Here is a 7477-nt window from a genome sequence, read left to right on the forward strand (position 1 = left end):
TGTGTGTGTGTGTGTGTGTGTGTGTGTGTGTGTGTGTGTGTGTGTGTGTGTTTGATAGAGGTAGTGATGTAGGGATGACGCCCACTTTGAGGGAGGCTAACTGGTGTTTCAGTTACACAGGTCTTGTTATATACGTCTTGTGTGACGGGTGCATGTTAGTGTCCAGTAACCTAATAATGTAGTAGTACAAATTTAAGGTGACCTTGAGGGTTTTTAAAGGTGGCTTTGGTTAAAAATAATAATTATTATTATTATTATTTGCAAGTCACGTTTTCTTTTTAACACTGTTCATGTGCTGATGCTCTTGAACTGTTTTACTTTGGTGGCCACAGTCATGCCTAACAGCACAAATCTGTCTTGTAATCACTGCCACCTTCAGCCTTGGCTAACGCAACCTGCTAACCAGGCTTAGTGTAAGCTTTGATCACTCACTCAGTGCTGCAAGACCTCAGTGAAATTAGAAGACTAGCAGCAAAATATGAAAAATGCTTTTAAATATCTGTAGTTTTACAACAGATGTATCCTGATTTTACTCTCATTTTAATCATAAACACTGGCATTTATCCAAAACCTTCACCTTGCAACAGTTAACAGCAGTTTTCACAACACAGCTTGTTTTTAGGGAAAATGTCACTGAGGAGAAAATCACTAACTATGAGTACACACATTTGAAAGACAAGTATCAAACATGACTGGCTATTGTAAGCCATCAACGTCTGCCACGTATTTTCAATGTATGAAAGAACATTAGCATGAAACTTTGCAGATTTTATATTAAAAAGGTGACATAGAAGCCATTTTGATAGTGAGCTTGTTGCGCAATATAAGCTTAATATATTGTTTAATACATTACGTTATAGTTATACCACCAACTACCATAGAAGGTCTTTAAACCCATCAGGATGAGCACTGTCACAACCCTACACAATGATCACTGGTGTGAATGTCTCTGACCAAACAATCAGAAACAGAATTCATGAGAGTGGCCTGCAGGGCCACTAGTGGGCTCTAGTGGGCTCTAGTGGGCTCTGTACTCACTATTTGGCACAGTTCAGTTGAACTAGGATTTGCCATAGAATACCAGAATTGGCAGGTCCACCACTGACAGTCAATGTGTTTCTGTCTATCTGACGCTACGAACACTGTTCTACGTGTGTGGCAAGAGAGCGCAGGCTGGTCTCTCTATATCACTCACTCACTGATTGTTTTTATATTAGTGTGTGCTCAAACAAGGGACTTTTTTCATATTTATATGAATATGAAAAGTCTTCATATTTTAACTAGCCCATACTCAAACATTTTTGTGATGTACACAATATTGCTGACAATATTTGCTCATCTGCCTTCACACGCATATGATCTTCAGTGACATCCCTTAATCATACTTAATCCATAGAGTTGAATATGATCTTAGTCCACACTTTGCTGCTACTACAGCTTCAACTGTGCTGGAAAGGCTTTCCACAAACTTTAGTTTTGTTCACTTTTAAAATTCTAAATAATTTAGCGCCCAGCTATCTTTCCCAACTCCTCCACTTGTACAATCCCAATAGAGCACTTAATTCGTCCAATCAGATGCTCCTAGCACAACCTAGGAGGTGACCGGGCCTTCTCAAGCGTAGCACCCAGACTCTGGAATAACCTCGCCGGTTCATATTCGTGCCGCCGAGTCTATCCAGTCTTTTAAATCACGTCTTAAAATCTATCTTTTTACTTTGGCTTTTGATTCTTACGAGTTGGCTTGTTGTGTTGTCACCTATTGATTCCTGTCCTGTTTTTATTGTTTTGTTTTAATTGTCTCATGCGTTTACTGACTGTGAAGCACTATGGTCAACTTTGTTGTTTTTAATATGTGCTATATAAATAAATTTTGATTTGATTTGAAAGTGTGTTTATAGGAATTTTTGACCATTTGTTTAAAAGTTCATTTGTGAGGCACTGAACGGAAAGGCCAGGCTCACAGTCTCCACTCGAATTCATCCCAAAGGTGTAATACCAGGATGAGGTGAGGACTCGTGTGCAGTAATGTTGGAACAACAAGGTGCTCAAATCCTCAGATTTTCCCCACAATTGTCCAAATGTCTTGTCTACACGGCCAAAGAATAATAATGGATTGATATAGCGCTTTTCAAGGCACCCAAAGCGCTTTACAATACCACTATTCATTCACACACTGGTGGAGGCAGCTACGGTTATAGCCACAGCTGCCCTGGGGCAGACTGACAGAGGCGAGGCTGCCATATCGCGCCATTGGCCAACACCAGTAGGCGGTAGGGTAAAGTGTCTTGCCCAAGGACACAACGACCAGGACAGAGAGCCCGGGGATCGAACCGGCGACCTTCCGGTTACAGATACGCTTCCCAACCCCCTGAGCCATGGTCGCCCCCAAAGAAACTTAAGCAAACTTAAGTCTGGCTTGAAGGTGTCTCTTCTGCAGAAGTGGTGCTTATTTTGCTCTCCAGCCTTGCAGTCCATTCCTGTGCAGGGTTGCTGGCGGGTGTTCTGTGGTCCTTAGACATATTGCATACTAGTTTTCTTTCCAGAGTCTTTGAAATCTTTCAAAGCTCTTTCTCTGCACTGTTGTTTTGTACTATGTGTCTCTCTTTTCTTGATGATAATTTTCACTCCAGTTCTTGACTATAGGAAACACCACAGTATCTTTGCATAGCCATTTCCTGCTTTTTGAGCATCAGCAATTGTTTTTCTCACGTCTAAACTAATTTCATTTGCTATTGGTATAATGCTTTCAAGTGACAGTTGAAACCCTTGCTTAAGTTTTTAAACTTTGTGTAAACTAGAATATAACCCTTAGTTTTACTTTGAGCATTACAAAGTTAAAGCACGTCATTGCAAAGCAGTGATTTATGTTATGGCTCAATAGAGAGACCAGCTAATAATACTGAATCAGGTCATTAAAAAATAGTAATCTGTTATTGTGTTCAGATACATGTAAAGTTTCTTTCTGAAGAAAACAAGTGAATGCAGAAATTCTGTGTTGAAAATCTATTGCTCCAGTCAGTAACCTTAAACTAATAATTTGTCCCTGTGTGTCTGCAAACATCTTCAAAGGCAGTCATGGCATTTAAATGGTGTTTTGTGAATTAAATGAATCAGCATCGTCTAGCTTAGTTCTGTGATATGGTTTCAACTACGATCAGCGAGACCTAGATCATGTTTGTAGAGGGAAAGGCCCAAACGCAGACTCACAGGCAGGTGAATATTAATAACCAACAATGCATTTATTAAGGCTGATGTCCGTGGTACAGAACTAAGATGAAAACAGAATGTGAAAGGCAACAAGGAAACCTTTATAACCAAAACCTAGACTGGGAACGAACACTAGGCACTGGGGACACCGGCCTCAGATGTCATCAGGCCATTCAGTGGGCGTTATAAGCAGAAATCAGCACCATAGATATGGGCCAGCAGGGGCCATCTCCAGCTGCTAGATTGTTCAGAAGGTTGTTATCATCCATCCAGATGGAGGATCACTAACAGGAGCGTGGAAGACTCCAGAATCCACTCTGGCTGGAATCCTGTGATACAGCAGTGTGTACAGGTAAGACCATTTAAACGGACAGCATTTATAGAAAGACTATTAAAAGTCAGCGAGTGTCAATAATGTTAATGTGGTTATCTTAGTAATACACATATAACAGCTTTGAGATGCATTTGTAAATATTATTACGTTTGACCGTCTTTATGGCGCTAGCTTAAAGTTATGGTGTAAAGGTTAGCTTATAGTTTAATAAAGCGGTTACTGTTTAAACAATGATTAGACAGAAATGTTACTGGTTAATAAAGTTACCAGAAAACAGATTGACAGCAAATATCTCGATTAGCTTCAATGCATCTGTAATAAATATGTGCAAGTTTCAGTGCTTCGTTTAAACTGTATGATACTGACCCAGGGTCAGTGTAAAACACAATCCCAGCTGTGTGAACAAAGCCTGGCTCCTTTAATCCTGCACGACAAACCTCAGGATGCAGGTTATTATTACTCTTTCCTGCTGGCACACCTGTCACACCTGAGAGGCAGCTGGAAACTTACAGTAACGTTTACATCATGCAAAGACTGCCAGACTCTGTAATACTGTAGATCACAGGTGTCGAACTCCAGGCCTCGAGGGCCGGTGTCCTGCAGGTTTTAGATGCGTCCTTGATCCATCACAGCTGATTTAAATGTCTAAATTACCTTCTCAACATGTCTTGAAGTTCTCCAGACGCCTGGTAATGAGCTAATCATTTGTTTCAGGTGTGCTGATCCAGGGTGAGATCTAAAACTTGTAGGACACCGGCCCTCGAGGCCTGGAGTTCGACACCCCTGCTGTAGATGATCAGTGACTCAGGTTACCAGTAAACATTAAAAGGTACCTCTCTGTCTGTGTGTCTGTGTTGAACCTTTTATAATCAAATTCTAAGTTTTGGACTTTTCCCTTTGAAGACACGTTGAAGAGCTCACAGAGATTTGAAGTTGCAGATTTAGGAGCATTAGGCCCGATGATGGTGTGTAATGCCTGTACTTACCTTCTGCACTGTGTTTTTGTTACTAATTTATGTTTCTTGTTGTTTAACACAGATTTCAGAGGAGCACTTTTAAAGTATCCTTAATACTTTCAAGCAGAACTGGATTGGAAACCAAAAAAAGCTTTTTCTGAGCCATGAGAGCTGACGGGATACAACTTTTTAAAATCAGAAACAAAGGTGAGCAACAACTGTTAATATGTGATTTTAACATGATCGTCATTTATATAGAGATCTTGTATTTCTTAAACATTTCCAGGATGGTGTCTGGCAGTTTCTTCATCCACAGAAGTTTCAGTTATCAGAGTGGGAGTGGCTGAGTCTCCTGAAGAAGTCCACACCATTTACAGAAATGTTTCACAGAAACTGATTTCTCTACCAAAGTGTGGAGTAGTGCGTTTCCATAGATCACCTCTGTATGAATGTACTTCTTAAAGTGAGTGTTTGTCCTCTGTTGTTCCTCAGGTACAGTGAATGATATTAACGGCAGGGAAACAACACTGGGGGAAGACAAGAAGGAGAAGTGTTTCCAGGAGGAAGCTGCAGTGAGGACACACTGAGGTCAGAGGTCAGAAGCTGAAACAGCTCAGCTTTATATGCTAGGTTACAGAAACAAATCTAAATATATTTATAAATAAACTTTATAGTGATATTTTAAATAATAATCATCATTATGATTAAAATATCAAACACTTCAGTGGATTTTGTGTCACATGTATTGTGTTGGCCCTGTGATAACCTGGCAGCCTGTAAACAAACAGGAAAGCAGACGTGTGCGATATAAATGTAAATGTGCTACATACGTATGCTGAAGTGTGTCATCAGGTTTGTCTCATGCTGATGGACCTGCATTCTTACATTGAAGAGACTGTTAAAGTCTTGCATTCAGTTAACAATAACGGGTCCAGTCTGTTTGGTTAAATCCAGTTTGTTGTCTATTTATTCACACGTTTTCTTAAGTGCGTATCCAGCTCAGCATCACAGTGGAGCTGGATTTGTTCAATAAATAAACCTCCAAAAGTTAGCAATAAACCTGCATCCGTGTACGTCGTTGTCCACAGGATGAGACAATCAAAGTGATCAAACTGGAAGACTGTGGAACATGTTAATGTTTGTGTGTTTGTGTCTTTCTAACAGTTCCTGGTGAATCACAGCAGAACCATAAAGGCTGCTGGACTGCAGGACGGCTTAGCCCTGAGAAGCCATCCAGTTACAGGAGGAGCAGGTAGAAGCTGTTTTCAAAGTAGCTGAGCAGGTTTCATCTCAAGTAAGCGATTACCTGTTTGTTCATCTGTTCTGTCACTTACAGGACATTTAAGGACGTCTTTTGAGCGTCTAGTTGGATGTTATTCTGGTCACGCCCATGGTCATTTGCAACAATGGACGTACTTTTCATGTTCATCCAGTAACTTAGTAAATCATAAAACATTGTTATCATAAGACCTTTGGAGTGACGGCTTCTACAAGGAAGAGTCACAGTGTTGGATGCTCGACGCAAAGAGAAAAGCTCTTTACAGTTTTTAATCATTCTGACCATAAACAGCTTTTCCAGGTTTGATATTCTTTGACATACAAGTCGGAATATGGAAATTAATTAAAAGGTTCCTATGTCACATTGAGCCATTTACACTAACCAGTGACAGTATGACTATGTGCACAGATGTGCTTCCAAGCTAGAAGCTCTACTCATGTTCAGCCAAACACCTAACAGGGAACAGGTACTCCAGCCCAAGCCGACATGATATAACCGCACATACAGCCCAGCCACAAAGTGAACCAACTCATTGAGTTACAGACAACAGGGCACCAAATGCACCCAGAGTCTAAACTAACCAGCCTGCACCAAACTGACATTTCTTCCTCCTAAGTTAAATGGATGGAAGTTAAATACGTACATAAAAACATAAAAACCACTTTTTTCCACACAGGAGTTCCCTGACACCGAGTGTTAGTTGTACTGAACAGATACCAACAATCGTAAGACTACCGGAGACAATGCACTGAATTATTGTTATCCTAATTATTTCACCCGACTGGTTTCAGCTCCGATGTTCTGCTTTTTCCTTTTGGTAGATCAAAGAGAATCGTGACGTTTCTGCTTCCATTTTGATTCCAAGAAGAAGAACGCTTCAAAGAAGTGGCGTTCATGGTCCACAGTGTGACGATCGTGGCCACACACTGCATGTGCTTTTTAAAGCAACATGTTTCTTCACTTCAAAAACTTTGACATATGCCTTGTTGTTTGGATATGTGTAATATTAGTGCATGTTAGGGTTTTTTACTGAAAATTGTTCACGTCTGTTTTGTATTTTGATGATCGCAGCAAAGATACTGTTTTAAAAAGTTTTGTTTTCAGAGCCTTTCTTTAAAATCCTGAGCCTGTAGTTTTACATGAATGTTACGTTTTCATTTCTGATCTTGTAATGCTTGCACTACACTGTGCACGTCTGCATTAGAGACATCTTAGTTACCTATTTGTGAGACTGAGCTGCTTGACTATTATTTGGAAGTGTATGTAAAAAGCACGATATCGTTTCTTTTTTAATGTGATGGACTGAACTCAGGAGGTATCTGCTTTTGACCAAAGATTAATCTGATCTCATTTCTACCTGTATCTACTGTTTCAAGATTTAGCTGAAGTTTGCTCAACTTTAATTGTTTATTCCAGCTCTCATAGTGCAGCCATGAGACAGACCTATTAAACTCAATGCACGATGTAAAGTTCATAATTCTCTGACAAATAAAACTGTAATAGCAAACATGAACAGCTGTGCTTATTTCTGAGATATGAATGTTTGTAAACATAACTTTATTTTTCAAATGTGTTCATATTTAGAGAGTTAGAGACGGTGATGGTGAATCTGAGCTGATGGTCAGCAGAAAGTAAATATCTCTTTGTACCTTCAGGCTTAGAGGGAACATGTTCTGCCCGGTGTTGTAGGGTCCTGATTAC

The 7477-nt window shown here is 40.0% G+C and overlaps 1 protein-coding gene and 1 long non-coding RNA gene across 8 annotated transcripts in view; both read left to right on the forward strand.

The window, feature by feature from the left end:
* dlg2 (discs, large homolog 2 (Drosophila)) overlaps positions 1-7477 on the forward strand; it is a gene marked incomplete in the record, with an annotated part of 191521 nt that overhangs the window by 82905 nt on the left and 101139 nt on the right.
* Positions 4265-7465, forward strand: LOC102307964. 4 transcript variants are annotated; one of them, XR_006054172.1, is made up of 3 exons: positions 4265-4704; positions 4990-5749; positions 5834-7465. It is a non-coding gene; the product is annotated as an uncharacterized LOC102307964 (long non-coding RNA). The 4 variants fall into 4 exon arrangements; XR_006054171.1 differs by having other exon boundaries at positions 4265-4370; positions 4580-4704; positions 4990-7465; XR_316071.3 differs by having other exon boundaries at positions 4268-4704; positions 4990-5092; positions 5662-7465.

This window comes from Haplochromis burtoni, unplaced genomic scaffold, assembly GCF_018398535.1.
Source record: "Haplochromis burtoni strain Fernald_Lab_line unplaced genomic scaffold, NCSU_Asbu1 Contig_24, whole genome shotgun sequence".
NCBI classification, from domain to species: domain Eukaryota; kingdom Metazoa; phylum Chordata; class Actinopteri; order Cichliformes; family Cichlidae; genus Haplochromis; species Haplochromis burtoni.